Source organism: Aythya ferina (assembly GCF_964211825.1).
Source record: "Aythya ferina genome assembly, chromosome: 7".
Lineage (NCBI taxonomy): Eukaryota > Metazoa > Chordata > Aves > Anseriformes > Anatidae > Aythya > Aythya ferina.
Genome location: NC_140302.1, coordinates 25,492,874 through 25,507,786, shown reverse-complemented (window position 1 = coordinate 25,507,786; position 14,913 = coordinate 25,492,874). Strand labels below are relative to the sequence as shown.

Below are 14,913 nucleotides of genomic sequence, written 5' to 3'. Positions count from 1 at the left end.
TGCAGCAGCATCCATGTGACAGAGCCACAGGCTATGTCCCAGTGTGCTGCGGTACTGTTACTCCACTGCTCACAGCTTCGGGTCCTGCCCAACGTCTGAGTAATGTTAGCAGAGTTTGGCTCATTATCAAATAAATTACTACCTTTAGCAAGATAATGATCTTAAGTCTTCTGCAGTGCAGCAATATTCAAACAATGAATCACGTACCGGAGTTGTCAGGATATGTGTTTCTAGCTTTCTCTCCTCTTTCAAACTGCTGAGCTGCATCAGAAGATATAGAAATATAAATCAAGCAAACGTGTCTTGGTTTGAGTTTTCCATTTATATGTATTGTGTTGGTATCATAACTTCATACCATCTTGGGGGCACAAAAAGTGGATCCTGAATGGCGTGGTGGATATGTAATATCATCTGTTGGGATGTGAGCCTTCCTTTCGAAAAAATTGTTCTGACTTTTCCCCTGTTGCATTGCTCATTTACCTGTATCCCAGGAAGATTTAACAGGTGAATGGGAGTCACAGGCTCTCAAACCTATAGCGATTTGTATTGTTCAATGGATACGTATATACACATACGGCCAGAATCAGTAATGACTGCCTTGTCAGGCTTTCTGCAGGTGATATTTAATAGATATTTTCCTTTGGTTTAGGTGACGGACCTCTGTGATCTTGGAGAAGGATCCATTTTCACTCTTGCCGGTGCTGCAAAGCTCCCAGGGGAAGCTCCGAGACAGGCCGAGTCCTGCAGCGCGGCGCGGGGAGATTCCAGCGCTGCTGTGCTTGAGATGCTTTCCTTAGGTTGTGGCATAATGGGAAAGGAATGCACTAACACCCAGGCTGCCGGTAAACCTGAATAAACTCGATTCAGACACTTAGGAAATCATACCCATACCACACTTTTAAAAACTCAGCCCTTTAAATAACATCAAAACTGTTACTTGGTGAGCACTTGAGGAAATTTGAAGAGCGGGCTGCCATGCCAGCCCCACTTGGCACCTCCAAGCAGTCGTGCAGAGCTGTGCCCCCACGTTTGCCTGGTGATATTTTGGTATTTTGGATCCTGAGGAGCCTCAGCAGTGCGGGTCCTGCCATGTAGAGCACATGCACCACCCGAACCTGGGGAAGCCAAGCGGTGAAGTGCACAACGCGCGACACGCCAGGGCAGCGTTGGCAGAGGGCTGCGATGCTGAGGAGGGAGGAGGAAGGCTGCAGCGAAGGGCTGGGGCCCCAAATCAGGCAGATGTCCCCGTGCTGCTGCTCCGAGGCGGTTCCTTGAGCATTTTGGTGGAAGTGCTGGCTGTGGAGCCAACTTTCCCCGTCCCGATCCGTAAGGAGCCATTTCACCACGCCGGAGCCCCCCTTCCCGTGCCCCCGGCGGGGTTTAGCGGGGGGCTGGCGGGCCCCTGACCCCACAGCTCCCCGGCTGGAGACCCCCGGGAGGTCAGCAGGCATCCGAGAGGCAAAATGGGCGCTTTCCCTCTGCGTCCCCGCTGCAAAACCAGCCGGGAAGCTCATGGGGGAGCCGGCGGCGAGCTGGGGCTGCGAACCGCGGCGTGCCGGCCCCTGGGGCTGGCGGGGGTGGTTTAAAGGAGGGGAAGGAGAAAAAAAAAAAAAAAAAAAAAAAAAAAAAAAAGCAAAAGCAAGCAAAACTCCGCTCCGGACAGGCTGGGCGGGCCCTCCTGCAGCTCACCGAGCCTCACCGAGCCGCCTGCGGGACGCGCCGGGGTCGGCCCTGAGCCCGGTGAGTGTCGGGGGTCGGGAAGGGAAAGGACGGGCTGCTGGGGGGGAAGGGGTTCCTGGCAGGGTGTTGCCGGGGTTTTTTGGGGAGAAAAGGTGTGGGAGGAGGTGGGAGGCTTGGTCCCGGGGACGGTGAGGGCTGGGTGCCCCCAGCTCGCTGCGTCCGTCCCGGGGTAGCGTGGTTTGGGCGCAGTTGGTTGCAAAGCTCTTGGCTTTCTTCTCTGCTCCGCGTCCCGCTCAGGAGCACAAAGAGAGGGAGCTGGGCTCGGGGCCGAGCCGCTGGGCTTGGCTGTGTGTGCCTGGTTTGGAAGGTGGTGGTGGTGGTACAGGGCTGCGATGCTGCGAGTCCTGGGCTGTACGACTGCCACAGAGCCGGGGTTTCGGTGGCCTTTCCATCGTCAGATCGGAGCGAAGTCAGGGAGCAGCCTCCCGCTGAAGCAGCTCTGTTGGGAGCTGCGGTGCTCAAGTCCTCCAGGAGGACTGGAGGTGTTGCTATCGGGGGCTGCTACGTGGCCAGGCAAGGTGAGCACCAGCAGTGTCCCTAAGAGAACATAACTAACAGGGAATGCTACAACTGGTGCACTTTTACCGAGTGCCAGCAGCCTAAACCATGCCCAGGGCACTGCTGTGGGCTGCCAAGCAAGGCCCCGAGGTGCCGGGCAGGCAGCGCTGGGGTTGGTTTGCTGAGGATCCCAATGCTCTTTGCAGCTCTGACTGCTGCTTCCCTTCACAGACATCTTTTTTTTTTAAACCCTACTGCTCCCAGTTTGCCTTAATGTACTTCAAAGGGGTTCTTCAGTCCTTAAGGAAAAGCAGAGCCTGGAAATTAGGAATGGAAACTTAAAGCCTTCTTTTTGGCCTTGTTTTCAGCACAATAGATGCTTCTTGCTGCTTGTATGGGAAATACACACATTAAGTGTGACGGCCACTGGAGTGGAAAGAGGTGAATCGATTTGCCAAAGGTCAGAGAGCCCATGTCAGTACTGGTGAAGCCCCGAGGGCTTCTTGGCTCCCTGCTGGTAGATGACATTTTATTTTTTGCATGAGCAGGGCGCACAGAAACCAGCGATCGGTGTGTGCAAGGGAGAGCCGGGTACCTGCACACGCCCAGGGAGCTGTACCTGTTTGTCAGGAGCTCGCTGGCCCCTCCCCACCTAACTGTCTTCCTCTCTTTGTTGTTTGGGCACTGCGGTATTTCAAGCCCAGCCTTTTATCCCCAGTCCCTACAAGTCAGACTGAAGAGCCCAGCTCAGGGGCTGGAGGAGTTTGCTCTCTGTGAGTGATGGTTGCAGGCCAGGTGATGGCTGGGGCCACCAGAGCTGTGCCTCACGCTCCCATTTCACGTTTTGTTGGTTCCCTCCCTGATGAGAAGGGCTCCTGCGTGCCTCTGAGGTCTGCCTGTGCTTGCAGCCCTCCTTACATGGCAGTGAGCAATAGAGAGAGGAAACCTGACCCACAGAAATGCGACGCTCTGGGGTTCAGTGTGCTGATCTAACTCATTTCTGAGTTTGTTTTTTATGCAAAAACCGCATGGCTTTCCTAAAGACAATCTTAGTCTGGCTTTAGCAACTGGCTACTTGTTGACTGTTGATTCAGTATCTTGGGGCTTGCCTGCAAATAAATTCATGCAAATGAAGTGATATCAGAAAGCACACTTACTGGGTTATGCTGTGGCTTTTTTTCTTCCCCCTTTTTTTTTTTTTCTTTAAAACTCAGTTCCCTGAGTGCAATGAGTGCACCAGCAAAAGGGGTGGTTTATTTTTTGGTTTCTTGCTCTCTCTTTACACGTCTGTATCTCACCTAAAACAAATTTACTCACTGCTATATTCAGCCTCTGTCAACAAGGTGAGTGTTAAGAAGCAGCTCTTCTGGGACACACTGATAAACTGCGTGAACTCCGTAAGGAGTCTGCCCAAGTCTCCCTGCTGTTCTGTGCTGTCCTACCCTGCACTCCCTGCTCTGTGGAATTGCAGCTACAATCCAGAGCAATGGTTCAGTGGAGAAAGGAGCTGGAAAAAAAAAACATTTCCTGGCTTGTTCCCTCAGCCCCCCTTTAAAATAGGCTGTTGGGTGGGCCAGCTCTTTCTCTCCCAAGTGTTCTTATAATCCACTTACCCTGATAAAAAGCAGCTCTGCTGCCAGGCAGCGTACTTTCCATCCTGACATATAATTGCCGGGTGGTGGAGGGAGGAAGAGACTCTGGCTGTCAGGCTGGAGGGAGGGAGGGAGCCAGGCCAGGGCGCATGCTGGGCAGCATCGTCGCGTGCCCAGCCATGGAGCCCAGGATTCAGGCTCAGCTGAAAACCTTCTCCCTGCTCACCCTCAGCACGGGGAGCTGGAAGAGAGGCAGGTAGCCAAGATCTGAGTGAGCGGAGGGATGGAGAGGGCCAGCCCAGGGGTGCAGCTGCGGCAGGGCTCTTTTTTTAGCTTGTTTTGGTTTCCACACGTGTGGGCCGTGCCAAGGTGGCTGAGCCGCCTTGGTTCTCTGCTGAACGCGAGCCTGCCTCGGGGCTGGGCTCTTCTGGCCAGGGATTCAGCAAAACAAACAGGATTTACCGCCGCGTCCTGAAGGCCGGATAGAGCTGCTGAGCTTCGCTGGAGCAGGGGCGTTTGGGATCTCTGATGTGGAGAGGAAACTCTGGTGTAGGGCTGCCCCAGAGCAAACACCGTGGAGGGAGCCAGAGGAGGTCTGTGCCAGCGCAGGAGGATGCAGAGCCACTACTGACAGGGACCTGCTTGTGACCTACACCTCAGCCAGGGTTTCTCCAACATCTGTAAACGTATAGCAGAGGGAGATCCTGACTGCAGGTTTATGACTTAATATTTTTTTAAGAAGTGAGAACGTGCAGGTCCCTTAGCAGCAGCTCCCTGCTCCTCTCCCCGCCTGGCAGCACAGCGCTCCTCGCTCCTTTCCTCCAGCACAACCTCCTGCTGTACCTTGCTGGCCTCCAGCCACCACGGGAGCAGACTTTGCAGGCCCTGAGGGCTAGCAAACATCCACTGGGATATTAGATCCTGCCCTTGTGGGGTTGGAGAGCCTGGCTGCCGTGCTGGCACAGCGTGCTGCTGGTGGTGCAGAGGTATCAGGACGTCAGGGCTCCATCTGGTTGTTCAGTTTGGGCTCCGAGTTGCAGAGGGAAGCAGAGAAGTGAAACTACACGCGGTCTGCTCAGAGCAGGTAGGTGGGAGGAGGGAGGGTTGATCAACCCCATCCCCAGCAGCTGCCGACGTGAAGCAATTCAGGAGAGCAAAGGCACATCGGCTTCACACCGGGCCCTCAAAGGACCTGGCTCCAAAGCTCATCTCAGCCCGGGGAGGGGCTGCTCCAGCTTGCATCAGGCTTTGGATCAAGGCACGCAGAGGGTTTGAAGTGGCTGGGAGGGAGGTGGCTGCTGGGTGACCCCATCTGCTCATCGCACCGCTCGACTGCTTCTGCTCAGAGGGCTTCTCTCCATTTCCTGTTTCATCTGAAATTTCATAAGCTCTCCTTGTAAAGTACAGTAGTTTATCTTGTGGTTCTGCGTTTCACGTCTTCCTGCCTGCTCTCAGACTTGTTTCCTGCCTCTTCTCCTGCGCTTTCTGTTTCTCACATCAGCTCTCCTAGCAAGTCTTCCTACCTCGCAAGCTGCTTACAGCAGCTAGTGCCTTTTCTGAGACAAACCAATCCCAGGCAAAACCATCCCAGCCCTTACGCAGCTGCTAATTTGACCCTAATCCATTTGAAAAAGAAAGGGCTGGTGGGTGAGGATGGAGTCGAGGAGGGAGGTCCTGGCTTGCTGGTACTTAAGAAGGACCCAGGGCACGATTCACACACTTCCTCGTGGGAGCAGCCGAGGTTTAACTCTTCCCTGATCACTTCAAAGCTGATTATTTCAGGTCTCTTGAGCTTCTGCGATCAGTGTGCTAGGTAAGGAGGAGGGGGGGGAGTTAATCTCTATTTTAATCAATGCCTGATTTAGATAACTGCGTTACGGACCCATCTCCTGCCTGAACTTCCTCATTCATTCTCGCTGCGCTTTGCAGACTTCCTGGCTGGGCGTCAGTGGTGGGTGACTGCGCGGAGCCTGCTCAGCAGCGCGGCGATGGGAGGAATGTGAAGCTTAATGAGCACCTGCAAAGCTGCACAGCGGGTAAGTGCTCCAGGGGTCATTCTTCCTTCTAGTTTTGGCGTGATTTGATCTCGATCGGCTCTCGCTAGGAGATCTTGAGCCTTGCAGAAGTGCTGGAAGGGAAGTGGTGTGGCTCATGTTTTAGGAACCGGTGTTGTTTCCCGCAGCGAGGGGCTGACAGCATTGCAAAGATCTAGCAATACTGAGAAGATTTAACTGGGAAATGTCTTCAGTTTGGAGGTTCAGTGTTAAAAGCCTCTTGCTTCCATCATTCAGTCTAGAATTGCCCTCATCTGGCTGCTTGGTACCTTGGGCTCTAGTCAGAAGGCAGATGGGAACCAAAAGGTCCAAGCTTTGCTGACAGCAGTTACTGCCGCATTTGCTGCCACACAGGAGAAGTGGCTGGAGTTCCCTTACCCAGATCCACGGAGCGCTACATCCCCCCTCTTCCAGCTCTCAGAGGAGAGGCCAAGGCCTGGAAGGGCCTGGACAGACTCCTGATGAGCAGAGCTGACGGTAGAGGTGGTTGGATCAAAGTGAAGCAGCAGCTTTTACAAACCAGCAGTGTGCAGAGTTTTAATTGCCCAGATGATGTTTGTCTGAGGATCCCTGAGAAACCTGGGGAAACTCTGAGCGTGTGGCTGCAGACAGTGGTGGGAAGGGAAGAAACGTGGCTGGTGGCAGAGGCAGCTGCCAGAGCAGCAATCCTGGCTGCCGCCGTGTCCTGCTGCAGCTCCCAGTACCTGTTCCTTCACGTAGTCCATGTGATTTTGCTTTTTTCCTTATTTTTTCTGGATCTGTGTCTGCGTCGGGTGGTGTCTGTCCCCCTTTTTCCCATCCCAGTTCGTTCAGACAGCCGCTATGCTCCACCAGAGCTCAGCTCGCTGCATTCCCTGGCATGTTCCTCCACCAGCCTGGATCAAAGCTGTGAGAGCTGGCCCGCTGCCATCGCCCGTGTGTAAATGAGGATCTCTCTCTTCTTCCTTTCCCCCCACCACCTCTCATTAGTATTCCTCTTCCAGAGGCAGGTTTTTCTGGCTGATCCGGCACATTATTTATATCAGCGATGTTTGCCTCAAGGCAGAGATGCTTTTTCAGCATTTGCAGGGCAAACATCTGATGCACCCCACTGCCATGCATGCGGCTTGGAAAAACCGAGTGTGGTATTGGCAAGGACGCGGGCTGCTGAGGCCAACTGTTGCAGAATTCAAGTGCTGTTAGGCACAGTCTGATTCATACGGTTACTTCAGCTGCCTGGCGAGAGAAAATGTCCTGTTCCTTCGCTTTCAGAACCAGGGGGAAGAGCACGCAGAGAAGGTTGTTGCACCTGAGCAGAGAAGTGATGCGTTTACCTCCAAGGTGTCAGCTGAGCCACCTCGGTGTGGCTTTCTCTGGGTTCCCCAAGGGATGGTGGGTGCTGTCAGTTGAACAGATGCAGTCTGTAGCCAAAAAAAATCGAATGAAAATGATGAAACTCAGCTCAAATGCCTTGTTTTCAGTTCTGAATCGCAGAGGATTTGGTGATGCTGGAGAGCACCTGATGGGGAGTGGGAGCAAAAGGTTCCCACGCTGCCTGCAGGGGGGGAGGTATCTCTCATCTGTGTGAGCCAGAACCCCACTGGGGCTTACACCTTCCTTTGCAGAAAGTACACACAGCGATGAGGGGAAATTCCTACAGGTCATGGTAGTTAGGCACTAGTCTAGACTGTCTTGTGATGCAGAGATGGAGATTTGCTGGAAGCTTTTCAGAGCAAAGCAGGGATTTGCCAGAAACCATCCAGGCAGCTTAGGCTCTGCATGTAGGCAGGAGAAAACATATTGCTCTGTCAGGGCAATGCAAGATATGCCTATTTTTAAGCTCTGGGAGAATGTTAATGTATACAAGAGGTGGAGCTTAAGAGATGTTCTCAAGCCTAAACTGTGACACTTCATGCTCACAGTACAGGCTTGTGGTTGTGTGTATCTGGATCCAAGATGCTTATCCCCTAAATCATTTACCCCTGAATGGTCAGGCACCTGACTGCCACTGGTTTCAGTGAAGTCTGATTTCTAGATTTCTTGATTTTTCAGTCGTATGGCTGCTTCTAAGCTGCTGATGGCAATCCACTGGTGATAAACAGAGAAAACCTTTTTCTCCCAGGGTAGGAGGGGCAAGGATGAGATAGGGCTCTGTATTTTGGGAGGCTGGAATCACTCAGCTGGCTCTCCCCTTCTGTAACACATGGTGACATGAGTTACCTGGCACTTCAGGTGACTTTTGACACAGCCGTGCTGCAGTCCGACCTCGAGAGCTAGCCATGCCCCATCTAATTATCAAGGCCACACTCTTCTGCAACCAAAGACAAAAGGTGGTCAGGAGGTGCTTGGCTGACATCCATCCCAGCTCCTCATTGAGCTGAGGCTGCTTCGTGCTGTTGGAACGGGTGCGGGTTGTGATCCCAGGACCTTAAAGACTTACAGGAGGAAATGCCAACCGAGAGGGACGTGCCTGCGCTGTAGGTCACCCACAGCACGTGTTTTAGCTCAGCCTTGCAGTTGTTGCTGGTCCTGGATGCTTTCGGTCTTCCACGCAGAGCTGGGAGCTCTTTGCTCCCAAGCTAAGCTCCTTGACTGCTGCTGCAGAGGGGATTTCTGTGCCCATGAGCAGGGGCCCCACAACCATGACTCACAGTTCCCATTACATCCTAGGGCAGCCTGTAAGCGTGCAGAGCCTGCCCCTTGGCTCTCAAACAAAGCCTTCCTTTGTGGTGCTTATGTTATAAAGGAAGCAAGCGTTTGGGTTCACCCCACACATCCCAAATAAGAACCACGTGTCCTCACAGCCCTCACATGCGCGTCTGGGTCTTTTGCTGCAGTGCTGTGAGTTGCATCACTCTTACCCCATTAAACACTTCCAGAGTTTTGCTTCCCAGCAATCAGTTTACAAACAGTTCGGGGAAAGGAAGAGCGTGAAGATCTTTTCCTTTGTTGGTGAGCAGAGGGGGCTGAGCGAAGAGCACATGGAAATGATTACGTCCGGGTGCGTGCAGCAATCGGCTGCTCTGAGTCACTCGTTTGGGCGAAAATGGCCCCAAGCTGGTGACCACTGAAGGATGAGCTTCGTAGAAATACCGCACAGAAGTGGGGCGGTTTGTTTTCTTGTATGGCTTTGCTTCTCTCCTCTGGTTTTTATTCATCCGAACTAGTTTTGAGAAGCGGGGAGAGCCAGCAGTGCTCTGCAGCCAAGATATTTGTGTGCATGCGTGTCTCTTGGCAGTCCATGGGTTTATGAGGAGTGAGCCAAGAATGGGCTTACTGCTTCTCAGAGCGTTTGTGTTGTTTCCCCTGCTCACTTCTAGAGCCACTACGCGATGAAGGAAGAGGGCCTGACGCTTCCTGCCCGTGCTGGTGTGCTGCGAGCAGGGAGTGTCCTAGTGAAAGCAGAGGAAAGGCTGTGCGAGCAGTGAGTTTGCTTGTGAGAACAGAGGAAGTGTTGCAGCAAAATCGCTCTTTGTTGCTCTCTTCTCCTTCCACGCCCTCCGCCCAGCCCTTCAGGGGTTCCACGGTCTGGTGTTTTTGCTTTATTTAAGGAACTATATTTGTATTTTATAAAAAAGCCGGGGTTTTAGGCAATGGAATAAAGCGTTGCTTTTCATTTCTGTGGTGACGTTTTTGCTACCACAGCCAGCTTTTTAATACTGTTCCTCCCCAACTGTTTGAATACAAGCAGCTGCAACCAGTTATCAAAACAATGCTCCAATATCACACAGACCACCAGGCTCACCCAGTGCTTCTGAGCCCTGTTGAAGCAGATGCTTGGGGGCCTGCAGGGCTCCTGACACAGCTGCGTTGCTTTGCCACTGAGTCAGGACTGGGATGGAGTGGGAGAGCTCAGACCAAGCAAATTTCCAGCCCACAATGACAATTTTTTTGCTGCTTTTGCTTCTCAATGTGGAAGCATCTGGCAATTCGAGGCATGTGCTGTCCACTGTCTGTAGCGTATAAAAGCTCCTCGTTACGTGACTGCCATGGGACCTCGTTGTCACACGTAAACCACAATCATTCTGCAAGTCACGTCTGAGCCGTGCCAGTATCTACGTGTGCTCTTCTTGGATGAGCTGGGATGGTGTATCCCTGCTGGGAAATCAGCTTTCTAGTAATGTTTCCTCCAGCCCCGATCATACTGAAGCACCCGGATCAATGTACGTACAACACGCGGTGAAGTTGGGTGCTGAGGGATGCAGGGAATATGCTGAAGGGTGAAGAGAGTTGGAGTACCTGCTGGCTGATTTAACACTGCTTTCATTTTCTTCACCTTGCTGAGAATTAACCGGGAAAAGGAGGGCAGGTGTGAACAAAGATCTTGGCAATTTATCCCTTTTTGTGTTCACACACCCTTCCACGAGGTGACTGTCCCGTCCTGACTGATGAGCCGCCGTGTGTCTGAGGGGGTGACAGCCAGAGCCCCTGGGATGACCCCACTGGGGTCCCATCGTGAGCCAGCCAGCACATGTGCAGTGGCATCGCTCCTTACGTTGTCGCTGACATTACAGCCCTTCAGTGAGGCAGAGGGGGGTTGTTGTTTTATTTTTGGCCATCTGTGCTGATGAAAGATTGTGCAAGGGAAGTACCTGGCTCCCATCACGCTTGGTTTGAGGGGGAGGGAGCTGCCGAGGTTGGTAAGCCAACTTTTCTTTTCTTTTTCAGTCCTGGCGTGTGTTTTTTCTTTTCCTAAAACCATAAAAGTTCGGTCTACTCCAATTGTTCTCCTCTCAATTAACAGATAAAATTTATTCAGCTTAAAAAGCCAAGCTGTTCCTGGCCGGGATCCTACCACAACAGCCCAGTACGTGGGTGGGAGCCACAGACACACTTCCTACCTTTCCCCTCCTGCATCCCTCACAGCCAGCAGCCTGTTACAATTTGTAATAAACCCTTCCTGGCCATAGAGGGGGGAACCCGAGGCACTGCACAGGCTGCCACGTGCTGCTTGCTGCCAAGAGCTGAGCTGGCTTGCACAGTTAAAAAAGCAGAGAGACATTCAGGCAACAGGCAGGATGCTGAGAAACATCCTCCTCACGCTGGTTTATCTCCTGGTCTCTGTGGGTATCACCTCTTGTGTCCAGCCTTACAGACAGCGAGTGCTTTGAGGGCATGGCGTGGCTCTGGGTTTATTTAGCAGCTTTTACAGGTGTCCTTTATGGTGGCTGACAGCTCCTGGTGGCAGGAGGAGAGGGCCAGAGTTACATTCTTTCTGTGCACACAGATATGGCATGCCACTAATGAAATGGTGACTCAGAAATACCCAGAAAAATCCCCCACGCGCTGATGAAACTGCAATTCTAACAAGTCCTGTATCTCTGTAGGTTTTGGAAAAGAGCGCTAGATGGTAAATAACTCTGTATGTGTCAGAAAGGGAGCTCTTTGTACTGGCCAGGTTTTGGGGATGGAGGAAGAGGAGCCATGGGATATTATGGCAACATCTCACAAACGGATCCATGGGCAGAGAAAGATGAAGCAGGAGGGGAGGGAAGAGCCTCCAAATATTTTAAGTCCTGCAGAATGAAAAGAAACAGCCTGTCCTGCTTTTACTCACAATGCTCACTGGAAAGCTAGGGGCTCAAACTGCATCAAGAGTTAATGAAGTGTGAGGAAAGGCTTCCTGATGGCAAAGACAGTGAATGAGTGGACATGAGATATGAGAACAAATCCCTGTCCTCCCTAGAGCAAGCTGGGCACTCCCCTGCTTGCAGTGGTGCTGGCACGATCAGTGCTCACCCGGAGCTTCATGTGGAGCCCACGATGTGCAGGTCCTGTGGGAGCTGGGCTGCCCCCAGAGTGATGCCTCTCAGGTGCTTGTCCAGCCGAGTCCACTGGCCGGTGGGAAGGGAGGGCTCCCCGGCCCCGTACACAGGATGAGCATCAGCATTTCCTTGGAAATAGCTGACCTGCTGTCCCGGGAGGAAGGTACGGCTTCCGAGAGCCCACTGCTGGGCAGGATGTCCGACTGGGGCTGGGTGACCGACCCCGCTGGCACGGGACGTTCACGGGTGGTGCGAAGGGCTGACGTGTTCTCGGACAGCAAAACAAATGCCAGCGGGCACATGGCCTGAGTAGGAAGTGCAGGATACTCTGAGCACATCTGTGGACGTTTTCTCATTGCAACAGTGGGGTCTGGGCGGTGGAAACCAGCTGAGGATCCTCATCTGAGCCCCTGGGCTCTTGCTGTCTGTGCCAGGAGACATCCCTGGATGGAAACCAGACGTGGTCATACATGCTAACACGTATGGTGCGGGTGGGAAGAGCAGACTGGTGCAATAAACCCTCTGTCACCCTGGGGCTTGTCCCAGTACGTGGGCTGTGTGTGTTTGCCCCAGCCAAAGGGCCCTGCAGCCTCCCCCAGGGTCCAGCGCCTCGGCAGCCCCACCTGGCTGACTCCTGTGAACCTGGAAACTCCTGTCTGGAGACGCAGTGCAGTTTCTCCTCTTGGGTGCAGTTTCTCCTCTGCTGGCAGCATCCGTCCTGCCGCGACACCGGGTAACCCACAGCCTCCCAGTTCTGGCCCTGGGAGGAAACCTCACTCGATCCTGGGCTGAAATTCTTCACCAAAATAGTACTCGGACCCTGCCCACCCCAGAAAGTGCTTCTTTAGTAAAAATAGTCTCAAGAACCAGACAGGTTTGACTGAAGTCTTGCCAATGCCAATTCCTCGATTCCTGTGGAAGCCCAGGTCCAAACAGGTGAGCAGAGTATTGACCTGGAGGCAGCCAAGTGATGAGGGCAGCAGCTTCAGGGGCTGGGAAGGAGACCAAAACTTCAATTACTGCCAGCCCCTCCTGAATTCGGAGGAGAGCCTTCAACAGAAGTTTTTGTCATCCCGAGTAAGTGATCAGACTACAAGGGTAGAGATGTGTGCTCTGTTGTTGAGTGTGTGCATGTAAAATTAAAATCTTTTTTCTTGTTCTTAGTGTAAAACAGGCAAAATTTGAGCAAACGTCCAGCAGCTAATGGCAGAGACCCCACTGATACTTTTAGCAATGTGTTGCCCCCTCTAGTAGTACCCTTGTCTTTTTCCATGAGCATCTATCCAGCACATCCATTTCTGAAGCTTTATATGTAAACTCAAAGGAAAACCACCCTGAGCTAGCAAAGGCCTTTTGATTGCTCTGTGAGCAGTGATGAGGAGATCATAGAAAACCAGCAGTGTCAGTGGTGTGAGGTTGACTAATTAAGTGCACTAATTAAGTTTGGGATTTGCGTCTTCCCAGCAAAAAAGCCCAAGTGCAGGTCAGTGGCTGCTCTGGACGATCCATCTCTCTAGTACAACAGGCTGCAGAGTCCTTTACAGACCTCAGGGACCTTCTCAAACATTATATTTGTTCCCCTGAAAGCTCTGCTTTTGAAAACTTGGCAGCTTTCAATGAAAAATGCTCCCAACCAGCTGCAGTTACTATCATCTCTTCAAATCCCCGCTTTTCTTGCAGCCTACCGAAGTGAAGCACACTGTGGCAGTCACCTATGCGCTGCCTTTTGTGTCAGCCGAATCGCAGGAAGTAATCAAGCGTGTCCTTAATGACGTCTCGGTGTATTTCAGTGCACGACTGGACCACAGTCAGTCCCTTCACTTGGGTTTTTCTAATTTAAGAATCAGAGCTTCAGCTCGCTCCTGCCTGGGTTACTGCTGAACACCAGCCAGAGCGGGCTTTGCTTCCCATGGCTCAGAATAGAAGAGGCGGGGGGGAAGGAGGAGAAATCGAGCGGTATGAGAATCTCCTGGGGAGGGAGAAGGGCGATTAATGAAAGGAAAATATTCTCCTGTGTCCTCGGAGAAGGTGGAGGGTTATCGGGCTCAGGGCACATGGAGGCTGCAGTTTCAGGAGAGGCTACTTCAGGCTTGAAAGGATGGGTGTAATTTGCCTGGGAACCAAGCACGGAGGGCTGCAGGTGCTCCTGGGGAAGCCTTTGAACGTACAGCCTGCTGGAGGATGCCACTGATGGTTGTTTCTAATCAGGCAACAGGGCTATCAGCTGCTTTTATCTCCCCGAGCTGGAGCGGGGACGGTGCCTGCCCCCTCACTTCTCAGGCCTGTTCGGAGCCATCGTAACCATAACATCTGCAAAGTGCCCAGCCACTGAAGCAGTGAATGCCACAGAAAAGCCCAGGAGGAAACCAATTCCTCTGGTGTGGAGGCAGGTTTGAACAGCCAGCACCCACCGCTGCTCGGCAGTGAGCTGGCACCGAGCTTGGCACAGCCATCTTCATCGGGCTGGCGGGGCCATGTGCTGCTCACCCCAGCCTTCCTCCTGCCCGCACTGCTTCGTTCTCCACCTTGCACACAGGAGGGCGAGATGAAAGCTTATTGCCACGTCTGGGCATTGTCCGTGCTTTGAATGGAAAAAAAAAAAAAAAAAACTGGCGGGGCCAGAAAAGGCTGAAGATTGCTTTGGGAATTTGCTGCTTAAAACCTCCTGAATACATACATATATATATATATTTTAAGACTGAAACGTCACTAAATGTGATGATGTGTAGATGAAACAATAGTGTTTCTTTTTGGTCGTCTCCAGCTGGGAAGCATTTGGGCTCCCTCCCTCCTCCCCACACCAAAGCTGTCTCAGCCGGCGCAAGCATAAATATTTTTATCAGGCTTAAATGGCTTGGGCTGAAGTTGAAAGCGAGTGAAGAGAGCAGCCTTTGTTACGGGCCGCCCCAGCAGGCAGTGCTACTGGTTTCACCTGTATTATTCGGTCTTTCCATGTTGGCCAGGAAAGCTGGCTGTGATGAGATGTGGGAACGCTCTGCCCCTGCCACCCTTGCAGCTGACCTTGCCCACTGAGCATCCCCGACCTCCAGGGCTTCGTGTGTGCATTCATCTTCTGCTGGGAATAGCTACAGCAGTGAAAGGGCAGTTTTCACCTGAGCTTCCTCTGTTAAGGCTGAAAACAGACGTGCCTCTTGCAAATCCACGCTACCTGGAGATGTTCTCACTTCCAGTTTCCATCCTGACCCTCTTCCAGAGGTCGATGGCAGCTGGCTGGGGGAAAAGGAGGCGTACGTGCTCCCTACCCTACTCCTGCTAAACCAGGGG

The 14,913-nt window shown here is 52.6% G+C and overlaps 1 protein-coding gene across 4 annotated transcripts in view; it reads left to right on the top strand.

The window, feature by feature from the left end:
* The first annotated feature begins 252 nt into the window (after positions 1-252).
* ITPRIP (inositol 1,4,5-trisphosphate receptor interacting protein) overlaps positions 253-14,913 on the top strand; it is a 26,103-nt gene continuing 11,442 nt past the window's right edge. The window contains exons 1-2 of one of the 4 annotated variants that reach the window (XM_084526680.1): positions 253-1,740; positions 5,760-5,866. The gene's annotated coding sequence lies outside the window, so the exon portion shown is untranslated. The other 3 variants (XM_084526683.1, XM_084526682.1, XM_084526681.1) reach the window with 3 other exon arrangements.